Below are 19223 nucleotides of genomic sequence, written 5' to 3' on the forward strand. Positions count from 1 at the left end.
CTCTGTCTCCTCCCTTTGTGCCAGACATACCTATGCCTTTTGCCCTCAATGGTTGGATTATATTTTCTTGGACATTTTGTTTTTGGAGGCTGAAAGAGAAAAAATTTGGTTTCTGCTTTTTTTCAGTTTTGTCTGTATCGGGTTAGTTTGCGACAATCCAACTTTTTAGGTCCTAATACCAAAACCGATATGTGGGCTTTGTTATCATCCCATAAATTTGGTATTGGACCAATGTCAGACACCAGGAGCGGATCCCTGCATTCCTGGTCCTCGTCTCTGTTTTGGTATTAAACGTAACACTACATTATTCTTTATCAAGAGAAACCAGCTACAAATTCAGGAAGCATGTTTGAGAAAGTGTGCTTGATCTTCACTAATTTCACTTTTGCGCCATTCTTTAAACCACCAATTCGTATCCTCCAAATTTTGCATTATACTTTAGCTGCAAATAGTTCAACCTCTGCCTCTGCTTTGGAAGTGCCAACAAGCCAAAACTTTTAGCCCCACCACTTCCTCCGGAGGTAGAAAATAGTTGGGGAAGCATCCAGTTTAACATTCAGTCGAAGCCTACAAAGCAGACAGAGGTTCAAGAGGCCAGCAGGTTAAGATTTACAGGTTGCACACAAAGTAATTTATGTGGCACAGCTGGAAGAGTCCAGGAGTTCACTCAAAAACATAGGGCACAGACACACTGGTCATCGATATGGGGCCATACTACTGGCCAGTACAGCCTGCAGTCAGACTACATCAATATGAATCAGACTTAAAGGTAGGGTCTGCAGAAATTTCACATTCAAACTGGGCTCCTCCTCCTTGGATCAGTGCCAGCTGCAGCACACACCCACTGCCTCCCATCATGACCACGAGAACACACCGACTAGCCCAGCAACCACCTGTAGTATTGCATTTAGTGGAAGAGACTCGAGAGCTGTACACCAGACTTTGCATGTTAGCACAAGCTAATCACAGGTATTTGACACAAACCTGGTTAGCAGAAAGCCAACTTGTGTTGCTCTTCATCCCATGCTGCTTTCCTAGTGCCCGTAAGCGTGAAAGTCGAGCCAAGCTTTACCCTCATTTAGGAAAAAGCTTTATCTGTTTAGTGTTTTGTTTCACTTTGGTTTCCTCTGTGCTACGTCCACTGTCGTAACTGCTCTATTTAGCGTCCACTTGCCATCATCAACATGCAAAGTCACTTGGGCACTGGGCACGCTGCGAGTGCCTAATGTGACCACAGCAGCTCTCTGCCCAAAAACTTCCTGATACAACTAAAACATTAAGATACAGGCAGAGAAGGGGGGTGAGGCAGACATAGACACTGACACACATGTATAGAGGCCTGCAGGGTGATTGAGCAGGATTATTCCTGTATAAGTTGGTATTGTGGGGTTTTTTTTTGGAAATTCCTGCAGACCCTACTTTTAAGCACCAGATGGCCAACTCAGGTCATCATAAAGTGTTTCTTACTACTGTTAAAAAATTAAAAGAAATATAAAAGCAAAGCCCAGTTTCAGGTGAGTTTTCCTCTGTCCGACCACAGATGGTGGAAGGTGAGACTCCTCTTCCTCTGGCTGCTGCGTCCCGCAGGAAGCGTCTTCACTCTGTAGGAGAGGATGACGAAGAATCAAGAAGCTGTGCGTTGCGGCCGAATCCCGAGGGCTCGCTGTCAGCCAGCGAACTGAGCCACTATGGCAAACTGGAGGAAGAGGGGGAGGAGCTTCAGAGGCTATGTCAGCGTTGCCACATCATGACGTCACATCTGAACCGGCAAGCTGCCGCTCTGGCCGACACTGCGGCTCTAAAGGTGAGAAACAACGCTACACTTTATGGATATTTTAGATTTAGAGGAACACGTTTCAATGAAGCAATGAATGAAAAAAAAATCACCAAGTGTTAGTTTGTAAGAGCCACCCTGCTTAGAAAGAGAAGTCTGCAAGTTCAAATGGTGTGTATGGTTGGTGGAAACACAAAGTGGAATTAAAATGTTTCCACGATATATGTATAACTCCACGATAAATGGTTGGATTGCTTTGCAAAACAATACAAGACAAGGTCGCGATAATTTCTGACGGATGTAAATGTACGTTCCAGAACCTGGCAATATTCTGGATACTAAGATCTGGAATAAGAAATATGTACTGTGTCATCATAATTTTCAACACTGGCAGGTAACACATTATCGTACAAACCTGCAACTAACCAAATTGTAGCAGATAGTCTGCTGAAAGGGAGTATTTTGCAATGCACATTTTACATAACTCATGTGCCTCTTCGCCGTTAACTTTCAGTCCATGTTTAAGGCACTATGATAATGACATATGAAACAAACAAAACCATGCAGTTAATGAATATGGGAAGACATCCGTGTACATAAAATGCAAAGTGCTCTTTGCTTTCTGTCCTTGCTGTTTCCTCAGAGTCTCTACCAAGGCAGTCTCGCCTTGGACTGAGACGTCAGTTTGACGTTGACCTCCACTGTCAGATTTTTCTGCTGGGCCAGAGAGCTGCGCCTACACTGGAGTTAACTCCCTCTCTGGTTTCTCTGAACTGCTCTGATTTATTTGATCATCTGACTTCACTGCCTCCCTCTTTAACTCTCCTCTGTAGCTCTCCCAGTGTGCTCTGCTGAACCCACCGTACCATGATTTCTTCTAGGTTTATAAAGAGCTTTTTCTCATGAAAAGAATAAACACTCTGGGAAAACACACTTAGTTTGATCACAGCAGCATCTACTGGTCGTATGTAGAACTGCACCCATCTGCCTCTGCTCAAATAGCTGATAGGTTAAATCCTGGATGCAGAGAAACCTATAGGTGCTCAGGATTCAAAGGGGGCTGAAGGTTTTGGGTCAGTGCAGCAGGAAGTGAAAGTCCCGCTGCAGTAAAAGCCCTGAGGTTCTGCTCTGTCAGCAGAACGGTGAGCTTTAAGAGCTCGATGCTCTGAGCTATGATCGAAGTGCTGAGTGTGAGGTCTGGAGTCAGCCGGGAAGACTTTAGTATTCTGATTCATATCACAGCATGTATTATAGATTATGCTGACACCCAGTCAATGATTAAGTGTTCAAAATAAGGTCTAAAATGATCTCTTACCGTTTTAAGCTGAGCTATTTGTGAGTTAGTTTCGAAATGGACATAATACAACACGTCCTCTTCAATCAAAGTTCCTCCACTCCGAGCACAGAGCCTTTGTGAGGTGAAAAACAGACCCTTGGACTTCATTTAGATCCTGGTACCCATGACACCACAGTAAGAACCCTTTGCCCACTGCAGCTGCAGGATTTGTGTTTTTGCTCCTCGCACTCTCTGTATCATGTCCCAGTTCTCGGTATTTAGAGACACCAGCATGTATGAAAGAAATCAATGAGACTCTGATATGAGTTCACTGCAGCCTCATCCTCGCCCTGTCAGCACACATCTCCTTCAACACGGCTGCCAAGCGGCTCCAGTGAGGATAAGTCCAGAGTCTCAGTCGCTCCTCTTTACTCTAACAAAAACTGAGACGAGTTCACAAACAGAGCTCTGAGGGAGATGAATCAGCTTTCAGTTTAAAGGGGCTGTGAGGAATTTGAAAGTGATCTTGAAAAAGATCAAATCCACACTTTAAAATGAGATTACCAGCGTCAATGTAGGTTATTATGAAATGCTACTTTGTGGCTTCTTTGTAGCTTCCCGATCCGGAGTGAGACCGGATTGATCTCGACACGTCCAATTCTCTATGACAACAACACTCAGGCTGACAAAGTTTGGAAGTGAGAAGAGAGATCAGTGTTTTTCCAGGCTGAAACTTATTTCTATATTATATATTTCTATATTAGTTTTGTTGTAATGGTGGACACAGGAGCCTAACTGTCAGACAGAAAAAGGACAGAAGAGCATAAGAATGCTAGAGAGTGAGATTGATACAGCCTGAGCTAAAGGATTAAAAGGCTAAGTTGTTTGTGATAATGTTCATTCTAGCTCACATGCAGGGTAATCTCAGGGTAATTTCAGTTTTGAGTTTGCACTATGGAATGAAAGGGCAGTTTAAGCCAGGTTTAAAGTTGCCTAAGTCACACTAAGATGTTAGAAAAATTGGCCTAAGTCACTTTATTCTTTAATGTTACATGATTGACAGACAATGTTCCATTTATGTCAACAGTCATTCACTGTGAGGGCATTTTTTCATCGAAATGACTAATAAGTATCATATGCTTTGTATTTGGTGAAGTTTTTTGTGTTTTCTAAAAACTTTTAAAAAATGACTAAGGCCATTATTTTAATAGGGTGACAATTTGTAAACAGTGTGGTCATTGTTACATGTAGGATCTCCAGATGAACACAGGAGCAAAAAAAAAAAAAATCACTAAAGACATAACCAGTTTGGTGCCCATGGCCAAAAAATGAGCCTTACAAAGTAATCACTCGCTTGAAATGCAAAGATGAAAAAAAAGAGATGAAAAAATTTACAAGAAACGGACAAGGAAGAGAGAGGTGGCACAGCAGGCAGCCACTTGGGCGGTGCCTAGCAACTAATTAGCGATACATTTGTAGTGCTAATTAGTCATACCTCAGCAGCTGGCTTTATATAAAGCCAGCTACTGATGTATGGTACAAAGTTACAACATTTGCTAGTTGTCACGCTTTTAAACAACAGCGCTACGAAACTGTACTGATAATTACCTTACCTTGTTGCGTTTTACCAGGTGAAAAGTTCCAGTCCTTTTCTTCTAAATTGTGTTGTATTTTTTCTTTTTTAATCACCCTTTCCCAATCTTTTCTTCCTCTCCTCTTTTCTACATTTTTTTATTTTCTTTTGTTTCCTTAAATATTACACCATAAATTCATTTCAGTTATTCTTCATAACTGACTTTTTCATTTACATCATAAAATCTTGTAAAAAATGTGTATTTTTAAAACTGTTAATGTTAATTTTACCAGTCACAATACACAAAGTATCATTTCTCAATGATTTTATGAACTTAAATGTTCTTTTTCTTTTTTATTGTTTTATGGAAAATGCATGGCTGCTGTTTTCTCAATGAGAACCTAGAAAGGATCTGGAGTACCCCCTGCAGTTCTGCTTATGGCCACTAGAGGGTCTGTGACTCCTGTTTGTAAAACTCTGATCCAGGCTGGTTTGCTGTCGGCTGTATTGAGTCATTAAAGAATAATGTTCCATCATCCTCTTTAAACAAACAACATGAGGAGGAGAGATGATACGGATTAGAGAGATTAAATCCTTTTAGGTGAAACAATCTGACCTCAGGTCTGTTACGGCTGAACAGATCTGGACTCTTTCCCTCTTTTCAGTCTTCTGCTGCGAGGAGCCTCAGAGGACGCTGACTGAGACTGATAACACTGAGTGTGTGTGTGTGTGTGTGTGTGTGTGTGTGTGTGTGTGTGTGTGTGTGTGTGTGTGTGTGTGTGTGTGTGTGTGTGTGTGTGTGTGTGTGTGTGTGTGTGTGTGTGTGTGTGAATGTGTCTTTCACCTGCAGCCACTCAGCCTCACTTCAGAGTTGCTGGACGTCAACCATTTTCATCACATGACCCTCAGACAGACAGATAGACATGTGTTTGCAGCAACAAATAAGACTACAGATCTGTCATGTGAGGAAAATTCTACACATCACTGATTTTTTTCCATATCTAACGTCTCTAGCCTGACTCACTGTCATTATCCTAAACTTCCTGTGTCATAGAAACAGGTAAACTCATGTTGTAAACATAAATTGAAACCGTGTTTTGATGTTCTTCGCTATGTGGTCTGCAGGTTCTCACGTCTGACAAACTAACAGCGAGCACAGAAATGTTTTCTGCCCGCAGCGTTTGTGATTAATGAGATAATTAGAGCCGAGGGAGGCCGGTTCAGCTTTTACCTTCAGCAACATCAAACACACTCTGAAAGAGTAATTAGCATTTAAACACACACACACACACACGTTCACAGAGAGGAACCAGAGTGGTGATTAATGTGAGTGTCGCATGAAATGAATCAATTTTCTCCATTCAGAAAATAAACTCAGCCGTGGACGTAGCGAGAGAGCAAGGGAGGGAGAAAGATATAAAACATGAATCGTGTTGTGTAGTGAATGGAAAAATGAATTATAGTAATAATTAAATGTTTTGTACACGGCTTCAGGAATAACGCCAATGAACTGTTCATGACAAAAACAATCTGATTTTCAACATGAGAGAAGAGAGACAGTCACATGGAGGGAAGTGAGAAAGATGAGACAGAGAGAAAGTCAGGAGGATTAGGGGGAAAAATGAAGAGAGAGAAACATGCAGAGAGAGAGAAAAGAGCAAATGGAAATGAGAAAGTGAGTGGAAAATGAACAAGACAAAGAAGAGATGGTAAAGAGAGAGAGAATAGATGGAGACAAAACAAGACAAAAAATGTGGAAATAAGAGGCAAGAAAAAGAGGGACTCAGATGGGAAATGGAGAAAAGAAAAATGGGGGAAAAGAGAATGAGACAAAGACAGAAAAGAGGGACAAAAAAGGGAAAGGACCTAGGAGAGGAAGAAAAAAGGAAATGAGCAAGAAAGGATAAAAGAAGTGAGAAAATGAGTAAAAAGTGAAAAGAGAGGAATTTGGAAAAAGGAAAACAGAAATTGAGAGAAAAAAATGAAATAAGTAAATAAGAAAACAAGAAAAAGACAGCACGGGAAAAGAAAGTGGGAAGAGAGTTAATTCGGAAAAAGGAAAAAAAATGAGAAAAAAGAAAGACAGGAGAGGGCATATGAAAGAGAGAAAAAAACAGGATGGGACAGAGGGAGAGAAAAGTAAATGAGAAAGAAAAGAGAAGAGAAGATACAGGTGGTAGAAAAAATAAGAAGGAAGCAAAAAAAGGAAGTTTAAGTAAAAATTAGAAAGATTAAGTTAGAGAATGAAAAAAGAGAAAGAGAAGGAAGAACGGACTAAAGCCTCAAAGAAATTGGGAAAGAAAGAAAGAGTGAAAGGAGATGTTTTTTTCTCTCTTTGAGGAAAAGTTGCTATTAATCACAACACTGATCAAGAATATTCTCTGTAGAAACTCTAAAAGAAAAGTCTGATTTTTTCTTATTGCAAGAACAGAATCACTTCATCTGACTTTGACCCTGCTGTGGTGGTTTCAGTCCATAAACTCTGACTCAGACTCAGCCTGTGTCTTGATCTTGACTCCACTAACAGAACACAGAAATCTAATCTAAATTGTAGATCAGCCGTGTTTATGAGAGTCGAGCGTCAGCCCAGAAGTTGTTGCGTGCAGCTGCTGTGACGCCCCGCTGTCGCCTTCACTGAACAGGGGAAAGATTTACGGCACAGAAGTGTGGAGGCAGAAAGAGCCAGACTGCTGGTCTGCAGTCAGACCCGGGGAGCATCTTCAGGAGGTATCAGAGAACTTACAGAGCTGAGAGGACGCTACGGGTCAGTTTTTACCCCCAAAGGCTGAAAAACTAAAGAATCGAGGCAGCAGATCCTGTGCTCAGAGGTAAAACTTCTATCAGTATCTTTTGATTGTAGAGAAAGATGGAACAGCTGTTTTTGGTTAAAATAATCATCATCCTTTTCAACATTAAGCTCTATGTCTGCAGGGATCTTTTCTGTAATGCTGTAGAAAAAGAAATAATGATTTTTTCTTTTGTTTCTTTTTCTCATCTGGATTAAATTTCATATTTCTGTAAAAATCCAGCCTCTGCAGAAATGTGTGATTCAGGTTTATGCTGCAGGATTTCTCTAAACATGAATCCAGTTTGTATCCCCATGATTACCTCCTGACTTCACTGTGAACTTTGACCTCCTGCCAGCTGCCCTTCAGGACAACAGCAGAGGTCAAAGGTCAAAGAAAGAAGCTGTAAAACTAAGCCAAGCTGCCAAGAGGGAGCATCTTGGAGCAGTTTAACCCTCTGTGTACAAACACACACTGCGCTTCTGATCACCTGCAGGATTTTAACCCCGCCTTTCCTGGTGTCAGCGCAACCATCAGATTGGCTGCCTGTGTGTGATGTTATTCAACACTCTGACACTTGTAGTGGAGCTGACCCACACCAATGATCCCGACAGACTGAGAGTAAATCTGCCTCTTCAGACGTTGACAGATTTTATGAGCTGCTGCTGTCGTGTGTGTGAGAGATTGTGTGTGTAGCTGAGCAGCTGGTTGATAGACAGCTGAGAGGCAGATCAGTCTTTGTGATGATGATGAACACGCTGCAGACGGAGCAGCTGCTGGTTCATAAAGTCTGTGAAAAAATTTTATCGAGTCGGTCTGAAATCTTTTATCGCTGCAAAAAACTGTCGCCTGATTTTGTCGACAATTTTTTTTCAAACCCCAAATCTTTTTTTGCAGCAGGAATTTTTTTTTATGGGACTTCATCAAGTTTTGTCTTTTTGCCATCTGTGTCTCACCTCATCATAACTCAGTATCTGAAACAAATGGGTGATGTCACAAAGATTACGTCCGTGTTTTCTAAACTAAGTTATGACATTTGAATCTGACCCATCTCCCCCTCTTTCTCTCTTTAGGACCCTGCCTACGCCTCCTTCCTCCTCAGTAAGCTCCAGCGACTCCACTGGCCTCGCCCCGGCTGCCATGCTACCCCTGATGCCCGCTGTGACGTCTGTGGCGCCTCCTTCCACCAGCTGAGGCGCCTCGCTCTGCGACGGGCCCTCGGCATCAGCAGAGAGATGACGCCTCGTCCTGCTGCACCAACCACCGCCAATCGCCCTCATCCCCACCCGGTTACAGAAAGCAGTTGGGTGGGTGACGAGCTCCCAGTGAAGCAGCAGAGATGGTCCAGTGAGGAGGAGTCAGGGGGTGGGGCTGCTTGGGGATGGGGTGGAGTTCAGAGCACCTACCTGGGAGGGGGTGGAGCCAGAGGGCTGGCCACAGTCACACCCCTTCCTCTGAATGCTCAGAACTACCTGGAGGGGTTGTGGAGGGTGTCCTGCGACAGACCTGAGGATGTTACGGTAAGCAAAGAGGGACACACTGTAGATAGAGGGAATAAAGTATGAACATATAATCTGCTAAAAATGTCAACCATGTTGAAATTGAGAATGACAAGAAGCTCACTAAGAGACTTCCCAGCATTCAGTGTTTCCAGGTGAAACTCTAAGAGGTGAGATCACTTGTGGCAGAGCAGCTGTTGATGGGGGGGGGTCGACAGCAGCAGCTCTGAAACCGCCACTAAACCCTCCAGCCACTGCAGGGAGCCACGTCTTTATTATCCACCTCATTATTCCCATCAACATGCTGGAGCAACCTCTCCAGTCCCCCCAGAGAACCTCTGATCCTCCAAAACTCAGACTAAAATCCCAAATAGAAACCTGAATGTGAGCCGCTTAAGGTTTCATACTTTTTACAACACCTCCAGCCAGAATTTAGAGAGAAAACAGCAGAGACAGCGAACAGAGATGTTTCAAATTCCGAAGATTTTTGAGATCAAACTGAATCACAGAGGATTCTAAATAGCACATTTAGTATATCTTTAAACTTTGAGATTGATAACAGACTTGTTGGTGTATGTTCATGGTGGGGTGTAAACAGTATTCAGATGCTAAGGAATCCTGCAGGTTTTACATCAAAGGGGACAAGAACAGGAACTGAAGCAGGACCAAGAACAGGTGGACTTAAGCTGATTATCCCACCAGCAGCCAAAAAAGCAGAAACACAACCTGCAATGGCCTAGCACAAAATCTGAAAAGCTGATTCAGGACTTACCAAACCTAAATGACTAAAATAAAGCTGAATTTATCACCAGACACTCATACAGGATGAAAGAAAACAACCTAAAGAGCAAAAAGCTAATCAAAACGTAACTAAAAAATAATAACAAGGACAGGAACCGTACTAAGCAAATAAAACCACAGCAAACCCAAATGAGCAAATCATAATAACTTTAAGTGTAAACCTAAACAGTACAAAGCAAAAGATTCTACCAAAAACACAATCACAATCGTAATTTATGATGACAGAACAATCATAAGTCAAATAAAACTACCTCAGAGCAAAAGCCACAAACAGTATTAACCTCAGACTAAAATGAACTGAAACAGGATTAACCAAATCAAATCAAATAATGTCAAGAAAGCCAGATTAATTGAGAAGAACTAACATTAAATAACAGATTTAAAGGTGAACCAACAAATAACTCTCCAAAATTTGAATAAAACTAAAGCAATAAAAAAACTGAACTACGAAACACCAAACCTTAATATTTAGATGAACATTAACCAAACTAAGTTTAACCTAACTTCACACATTTAAATAAAAAATAAACACACAGAATCCTGCTTCACATTACTTCACATTAAGTCTGAACTTCACTGCATGAATTTCCTGTAGTCTGTTGACGTTTGACAAACAAGGCTTGACAACTCTAACTGCTATTGGTCCAACAAGTCACATGACTAAGAACTGTCATTGCAGATGTCTTTAGATGAGGATAGTTTTAAAAATATAAGGGGGGGGGTTAATGTTGTATGCAAGAGTTAAATTAACTTCATGTTTCACGTCAAAGTTTGCCTCTATGCCGACAGAAACCTCTTCTACTAAACTTTACAATGATTTGTTTTGAAGATCTGAAGATTATTTTTTCTCCCACATTTGGAATTTTTCACTGGTGGGTTTTTTAACTGATTGGGGAGAGGACTTCATATTTTACTAAGGGTTTTTGTTTTTTTTTTACTTTCTTTTCAATTGAGAAGACTGAACATTATATGTGGGAGCCAAACAATTGATCTATTGTACTGAAAAATGTCAAACTGTGGCTTCGGAAAAAAGAAAGACTGAATGTCTTAGTATTGTAAATATATATATTTTGATAAATTATGTCAGTTTGGGGAGAATTACATCCCAAAAATTACCACAAGTTTGGTTAAACTTCAAAATAATAACTGTCTTCAAGAATTCTTTGTTGGACTTGGAATAAAACCAATGTGTTCCAATTTTCATGCATTGAAACATAAAACTGATTAGATAGACAGTAATAAACAAAAAAAAAAACGCATGTATTACACCTAATAAAACAAAGTAGATAAATTAGCTTACTCAGGATAAATTGAACTCACTCTTTGCAGAAACATTTGGTCACATTAAAACAATAGCCACAATCAGCTGACTTATCTTCACCACAACAAATCCTCTTTATAAAAAACAAATACATAAACATGGGACAACATAACTGCATCCCTGTTCCCTGCTCCCTGGCTCAGGTTTGTGTTTCCCTGGTTTCGTTCTGGCCGTTTGCTCGGCACGCCCGCAGGTCTCTGTGTAATCCTGTTAGCCGCCAGAGCGTATCCCAGTGAAACCGCTGAATAATGGACTCCCCAGTCAGTGTTTCCTGTTACCACGTTAATCCACCATAACCAGGCCACAGATCTCAGCCCAGAGACGGAGAGAAAAAATAAACAGGCACTGAAGAAGGAGAGGGAGGGATTGGAAAGAGCTTGTGTCCTGACAGAACGAGGACACACACAACAACAGGCTTCCAGATTAATATTATTTATGATTTGTTGGTCACGGTACAGCTAATTAACAGATAATCACACAATTACATTTATATGTGTGTACATTTCACAGATGGAACAGTGTAGGGCTGTAAAATACTGTTTAACTTTATAATTGAGGGTCAAATTTAACTTAAAACACAAGAAGTTTTAAACATTACATTATATGAATAAATGTCGTTAGCTGTTAGCTCCTGCCAGCAAAATAAGATTAATTACAGCTGTGTACCCTCATTGTATGGTTCTATTTATTATTTTAACAGCTAATATCTTCTTCAGTGTACTGCTAATCGTTTGTTCATGAATATAAAAGAAGGAATTCACTTTTGGGTGGTAAAGCAGCCAAACAGCAACCTTTCTTGTTCACAGTTTGCTAGCATGACTCAGCAACATTAGCTGTTTGCTACATTAGGAAGAAGGAGAAGCTTCGGCGCTTAAAGCAGCTGTACTATGATTGAGCAGGATGGGATTCCAGTGAGCGGGCTAATGATCAGAGATAATTAGTTAATGACCTCCACGTCCAGAGCTTCCTCCTCCAGCAGCTAATGAAGCTTCAAGCTAACAAGCCAGCGGCAGCAGCTGCCATGTTCCCTGCTTCTCCTGTGGGTTCAGCCAAGGAGCTTCTCTGTGAGTGAATGTTGATCAGTTTTTGATAAACCAGCCCTTCAGCTTATTTATCAAGACAATCACAAAGTAAATATCAAGAGGAAAATCAAAAAAAGAGATCATCTCCTTTAACTCATCATGCTTTTACCCTTTAAGTGCCTCTTCTAAATACTTATACAGACTTGGACTTTAAAAGACATGGATTTCCAAGCCTTTAAATGGGATGGTGCACACATTTCACAACAGGGGGCGCCAAAACCCACACAAACTGAAAGATCCTCACAGTCCCTTTAAAACAAGTTATTCATGTTTGATATCAAAGACATTTGGCAAACTATTTTCAGGGAACAAAATTATTTTTTTTACAACCCTAATATCAACTTTATCTACTTTCTCACTATGAAAATTAGTGTGTATAAGATGTATATAGTATCAGCTTTACTTTATGTAATATACTGTGTGACCTTCTTAAAACTGAATCCTCCACTCTGCTTGGATCAGGGTGATCCAGATTGTTTTGTTTAAAAGTTATCCTAATCGCACAAAGATTTGATGAGGATAAAAAACATAACAGGATCATCTGATCTTATCAGAGTATTCTTTTAAAAAACTTCTGATCCAATCTGATTAATACTTTTGAACTATTTCAAAGCACTGTTCCCAATTATGGGCTTAATCCAGGAGAAAATGAATGAGTGTAAAATAACATCTCTATTTCAGAAAATAATGTGCAAAATAATAATCCTTTGTGTCTATCTGTAGAAAATAAAACTATCTTGTCTCATGTGTCTTATGTTCAGGGTTTGACTACAGATGCTGACTATGTGACCATGAAGACTTTAATTCCAGATGTTAAACCAGTGGCTCACAGCATCGCCACCCAGACCAGCCAACCTGTGTCTGCTGCAGCCTCCTTTTTCATCAGGTCAGTGAACGCATCACTACTCAAACCTTTAACCTGCACTGGAAATGTTTCTCTTCACTCTGCATCATGAAAATGTAAACGTTTTTACTTTTAAAGTCCCTCGTTTTAAACAAGATGTGTTATTTCAGACACTACATTAGAATGAATGTGCATCAACAACTGCTGCTCAAATAGAAAACCTCCTCAAATTTAAGTGTATTACAGATTCTAATGGACAGATCATCACATGGACATAAGAAAACCATACAACATAATTTAAGGTTGGAAATACTGAATATTTTCTGCCTGTATAAAAAAGCTGACATCTCACTCCATGCTTAACAGGTTAATGCAGGAAAACTTACCTCCAAAGGGTTAAACTTTGGATTTAAACAGGCTTTTACTGTGAGGAAATCTCAAAAGAGAATATTTTCTGTAGTGAAAGGACTGAATCTCATGAATTTATCCTGGAGGATGAAGAAAAATTGCCTGTCATTTCATGCCATTCTTCCTGATCCAGATCCAGCAGTGAGAACACGCTCCGTAAAGTAAAACCAGTCTCCTCTCCGTACAGAATCTAATTGGCAGATTTTCTATTTTTATCCGGTGTGAGTGGTTGGAGCTGTCAGAGAGCAGCCGAGCAGCGAGGCCTTCGGGGTTCAGGAGGGTTTGGGAGTGACGAGACACACGGCTCGGTTTGTGTCTAATCTGGATAAATTGGTGCTGAATAAGTGATGGTGAACGGTGGACCGTGCGGTGGCCGAACGATCAACTAAACCTTTGTACTGCGCTGTGACACAGAATAGAGCAGACGGAGAACAGCAGCTGTGCTCCGTGTACGCCTTGGGCTTACAATTTCTGCTGAATGATGCAGCAAAAAACAGCTTTTTAACCTTGTGTCCCCTTATTCACCTGTCATACAGGTGAGTTAGCAGTTTTTCCATCATTACTGAGCAGAAGAGTCTTACAGGTGTAAGAAGCCCCGCCCCCAAAGTGAAAAAGAAGTGATGGAGGTGTCAATCAAGCGCAATCTACATGCAGTAAAAGTAACGTTTGCACAAAGCGTTGATGTTTACGTCAGTGATCTGCAGAGTCTGTGTCCTGAACAGGTGAGAGAACACCTGTGAGCTGCAGCAGCTTCAAACACCTCCATGTTTGTCACGTTCAGTAATCTACTGCACTCCTCGAACACCTGAGCTCCACTGAAACCCTTCAGACAAAACTCAGGGTCAGTGTTACCCTGCATCCACTTCAAAGACTTCCCTGCATGAATTTGTGGGTGGGTGGTGAGAGCTGAGAGGAGGCAGCAGAGAGTCACTCTGCTTTTATCCGAGGATCTTTGAAGGCTGGATCAGCCTGCAGCTCCCTGCAGAGAGCACACAAACACACATGAAGACAGAATGCCTACATGGTTGCATCCAGCGCTTTAAGTGAACAAAATAAGTGCTGCACATTAAGACAAGATGTGTCTGTAGATATCGCACCTTGAAGTGACAGTTTGTCAAACACTAAAGAGGATGATTATGGGCAGTGATTACTAATCGACAGAGCTCTCCTTTAAAGTGAAAATTAAAAACCAACTAAAGGAAAGAAAAGCTGTGAAAAGATGAATGTGAGACAGAAAACAGAATCTGTTGAACGTGGAGAAGAGCCAGAGACAGGACGCTCGGGCTCTCTGCCAGCAGACAGCGAGGAGTCGACAGTTGGAGGTTCAACAGGAGACGACCGCGTTAACATGAAGCAAAGTGAGAGCACTGGCAGACTTGTGGGAGTTATTACAACGTGGCAGCCGGAGATGTTTTCCCTCCATCTGTTTGTCAGTGTGCAGAGAAATCCCTGAGATCTGCTCAGACAGCGTAGAACAGTTACAGGAAGTTATGCAGATTAGTCGAGCAACGCCTTCTGAAAGTCTGATTCATAATTTACTTTCTCTTTTACTCCAGTTTTTTCAGCAGTTCAGTATGACAGTCAATGAGCATTTGGGATGAGTAAAAAGATTTAAAAGAAAAAATATTGGGTTTTGATTGGTCTAAATTCCAAAACAACGGTGAGTGATTCTCTGCAGCTAAAGCGAAACCAGAGACAACCTGATCACACATGCACATCAATTTAAACTGAAACAAGGAGACAATTCTCACCTCCCTTTTGACAATGTGGTAAAAAAACAAAACAAAAAAAAACATCTAAATTAAATGGAATAGAACCAAATATTAACAAATAGGTTGGAGTGGAACCAAACATCCAAAAAGAGAATAGAGTGAATGGAACTAGACCATCTAACTGAATCAAACATCAAAAGATGAATGGAAAGGGTATAAATCAAAGAATAGATTGGAAGGAAACCCAACATTAAAGAGTGGATCTAGTAGATAGAATGGAACCTAACATCTCAAGCCCTTTTTCCACCGAGTGGTTCAGTTCTGTCCGTCTCAGTAGGGCACACATTTTGTGGCGTTTCCTTTGACTAATACAAGGAGAGGTCTCAAAATAATAGAGATGAACCATTCCACATTTTGTTACCCTTCTGTTGGGGTGCCAGACTTACTGATCTGACCCCAGAGGGTGGAGCTAGAAACACTGCAGTGCATTGATTGATGGAAAGAATCATCACTTACCATGCAACAGTGGCTGCTGTGTTTCTCCCGGTGGAACACAGACTTCTCTGAAACAAAGCTTGATTGCGCTTTGTAAGAGCCACATGCCAATCACATGCAGGATGTCTTCCATAGTTGCTCTTTGTTTACTGTGCTGTGTTTTTCTTCTTCGTTGGATTTAGTAGCGGGGTACACTACGTCATGCTACTATGGGGTGACGCTATTAGGTAACTGGCTCAGCTATTGGCATCGGGCTTGCACGTTGCCTACCAAGAGAGGGCACGGTTGGCTCTAGAAACGCAAACAGCATCAGGCTTTGTTGATCCAACCTGTACCAAACTGTACCGATCCATACTGGACTGCTTGGTGAAAAAGGGGCTTAGGTATAGACTGGAATAGAAGAATGAATTGGAATGGAGCCAAACATAAAACAGTAGGTTAAAGTTCCATACCCCTGTTTAATTCACTACAACAAAACCAAGTATGACCTGATCACAAACCTCAAATTAAATTAACCCAAAATGAAATGGTCTTTTACATCCCTTCTTTGTCTGTTGACACTGTGGTAAAACACTCCAAATGGCCTTTAGAAGAGTTCTGAACATGATGAATTAGGAATCTGTTTTGGGCTGGACTTAGAGCCCACTGGAGGGTTCATACATCAACTTTTGCCTGTGAACATCTAAGGATCCACCAGAACAAGCTCAAAAACACAGCTAGCAAAAGTCATTGGTCCACTTGCTTAAATTGCTGCCCCCATGAACTGGTGTTGGATAATGGGACAAAATAGATGGATGGAAGGATACTGGAATGGAAGAAACTTTACAACAGCTTCATACCAATGGGACTCAAAAATGATGTAAATCCTTGTGATTTACACAAAGTGTGTCTTTACTGTAACTTGTCATTAGACTACATTTGAATTTGCTTACGTTTGGGGGCAGTATTACTGTTACTACACAATACGTAGCTCTAGTACGACAGGAAGAAGGAATAACGATGGTGGACCTTTCTTGATGTATTCAACAACTTCACCGATCAATGCCTCGTTCAACTCTGCCTACGTTTTTGTCTTTTATGCTGAAGGTACATTAGCAATACCTTCTCCACAGTCGCCATGTTTTTTTTTTGAGTTTGTTGTAATAAACTTTTGATTATGCAACGCCAATGTAAAGGACATGTGGAAGTATGTGAACAGTGACTGTAACATCATTTGAAAATGACATAGGCTATACACTTTTCTACGTAAAGGGAGGATTGATGGGCCTCAAGAAAGGACTGAGTGTCTCACACTTTGTGACCAAGTCTTCCTGATTGATTTCAAGCCTCTTTCTTGGCCTTGATATGTCCAACTGTAGTGTGAGGTTAGTAAAGAAATCCAGAGAACCCCACACTTTCATCTCATTGTGGGATAGTCACTTTAGCTCTTAATGGATCCATGTATTGCTGTGACTAACCCTCCTACCCCTCAGAGCTGTTGCCCCTCTGGTGCCAACATTCATTTAAAAGGAGAAGGCGCAAAGGCGTGTGACATGAAAACAGCTGACACCGCACCTCCGGTGGGGGGTGTCAGGGGTTATCAGGGTGTCGGCTGGTGTCAGCTGATTTTACACCCTCTCTGTTTGGAAGCTGCCGAGCTTCAGCTGTAATTATCGCTGACAAACCCCACAGTGGCTAAGTCGCCATCGCCCCATTTCATCTGATATGTATGCATTAGCTGCTGTTCATGGTACAGAGAGCACAGAGGACGAAGAGGAGGGTGGAGAGCCTTTGAACAGAGGCCTTCATCCTGTGTTAATTCAGCCTCCTGAGGAAGAGCTCTGTGTGTGTCTGAGATCATGGAATTATTAAAGTTGAATGTCCTCACATGAAACTGAGTCCGACCCCCCTCCTGCAAATCGAAGCTCATCACGCATTCAGCTTCAAAACGTCAAACATGAAGGAAGAAAAGAAAAGAGGAAGTCGTCCATTATTCAGAGGACAGAGTGAGACCTCGCTGCTGAAACATGTGAAACGTCTCCATCCAAGAGTACATCAGGATGTTTGTGACAGGATGGAGTCAGAGGGTGTTGATGCCTGCACTGCAACAGCTTATAAACAAACAAACTCAGGCATACAAATGAAGCAGGGCCGCCATTTTGGATCTTGGAGCAACAAATTTTTACATTTTGCCCCAGCACTTCAACACAAATGCTCATATCTTCTGTAAGACCCCTATCGGCCATCTTTCCCCACTTTTTGCATCCCTGAGACAAACGAAACTGGAGAAAAGATGAAAACAAAAAACATTATTCATGCAGTCATCATAGCAGAATTGAACCAGGTCTGCAGGGGGCGCTAAGTGAAACTGGATTTGGGTGGTTTTTATATCACTGATTGGGATGCTCACCTAGAGGAAGAGAATTCCAGGGCCAGAAAGGGAAGACACCAACTAACTCTTGGGATATCTTGGTTTTTGCAACCTGCCTCAAGTGGACACACGTGGAACTGCATTTACCACTTGGTTATCTTGATTTGTTTTGCTCTCAACACTTTGGGGTGATGCCGCCTTCTTCATATTTCTGTCATTAAGAAATTGAATTATTTAGATTTTTAGACCAACTTTTTGGGTCATGCAGCGGACTCTGCACTTTTTTCAGATCTTATCTCAGAACAGTCCTGCTGAAGGTCTTCAGGGGTCTCAGATCCAAAAGAAAAAAAAAAGAACAACAGAACTGTCAGCTTAGACTGCTTGCATGCTTGATTATATGACAACTGCTTTGAAATGAGGCATAAACATTTCTGTTGCCCCCTGGTGGCTGGCTGCAGTATGTCAAAGAGCCTGCCTCTTATCTGTTAACAGATGGGGCATGGGTCAGACTCTTAAATCCAAATACAGGTCAAATAAATGTTTCTGAAATGTGGTTTCTACCATAAACGACAGTAACTGCATTGATGTTGCGCTTGTGTTCCAAGTGTTGATTTGATATAATGACATCATGATTGACAGCTCTGTTGACCAATGAGACTCCTGCAGCGCTGGACACCAACACAAGCGTGATTGAACTTTTCATATCTGTGAGTTTCTGCTTCAAACCCACACAAGAATCTGTTCTGCTCAAGACTGGACTCCAACTTTGACATTTCATCAACAAGTTTATGAAGGTTTTGGTTTGAGAAAGGGAAATGTCAGGACTTCAGCTTTGCTAGTTTATCCCTTTTTTTGCAGACTTTGGCTTCATTCTTTTAACAAGAGGTGGAGACACATTTCTCAGACTAAATCAATAACCGGAGACAGAATTAAAGCTCAAACTGTGAACACTTTCCCTTTAGGACCCACAGCAGCACCTTGAGCGATTGGTAACATCTTGTGTGATTAAAATAACGCCTCCTCTTCCGGTAAATCTCTCCCAAAAAAGCTGAACATTAAATCAAACTCCCCACCAAGGAGGGTTGAGTTCCCCAAAGTGGATTCCTGGCTCCAGGCCTGAGCAAGCTTATCAAATTCCAGGAGTGACGATCTCGCCTCCTAAAATCTGTGAGAGCAACCAGACTCCCTGCATCAGTGTGTAGACGCGCTCCCGAGCTGCAGCAATGCACCAAAACCTGACCTGCAACACGGAGGCTGATTAACCATGCAGGGTCTGATGTCACTGAAAGACGAGTCAGAGCT

Source organism: Halichoeres trimaculatus, unplaced genomic scaffold, assembly GCF_033239565.1.
Source record: "Halichoeres trimaculatus isolate MK-OKI-2021-1 unplaced genomic scaffold, fHalTri1.1 fHalTri1_scaffold_13, whole genome shotgun sequence".
Lineage (NCBI taxonomy): Eukaryota > Metazoa > Chordata > Actinopteri > Labriformes > Labridae > Halichoeres > Halichoeres trimaculatus.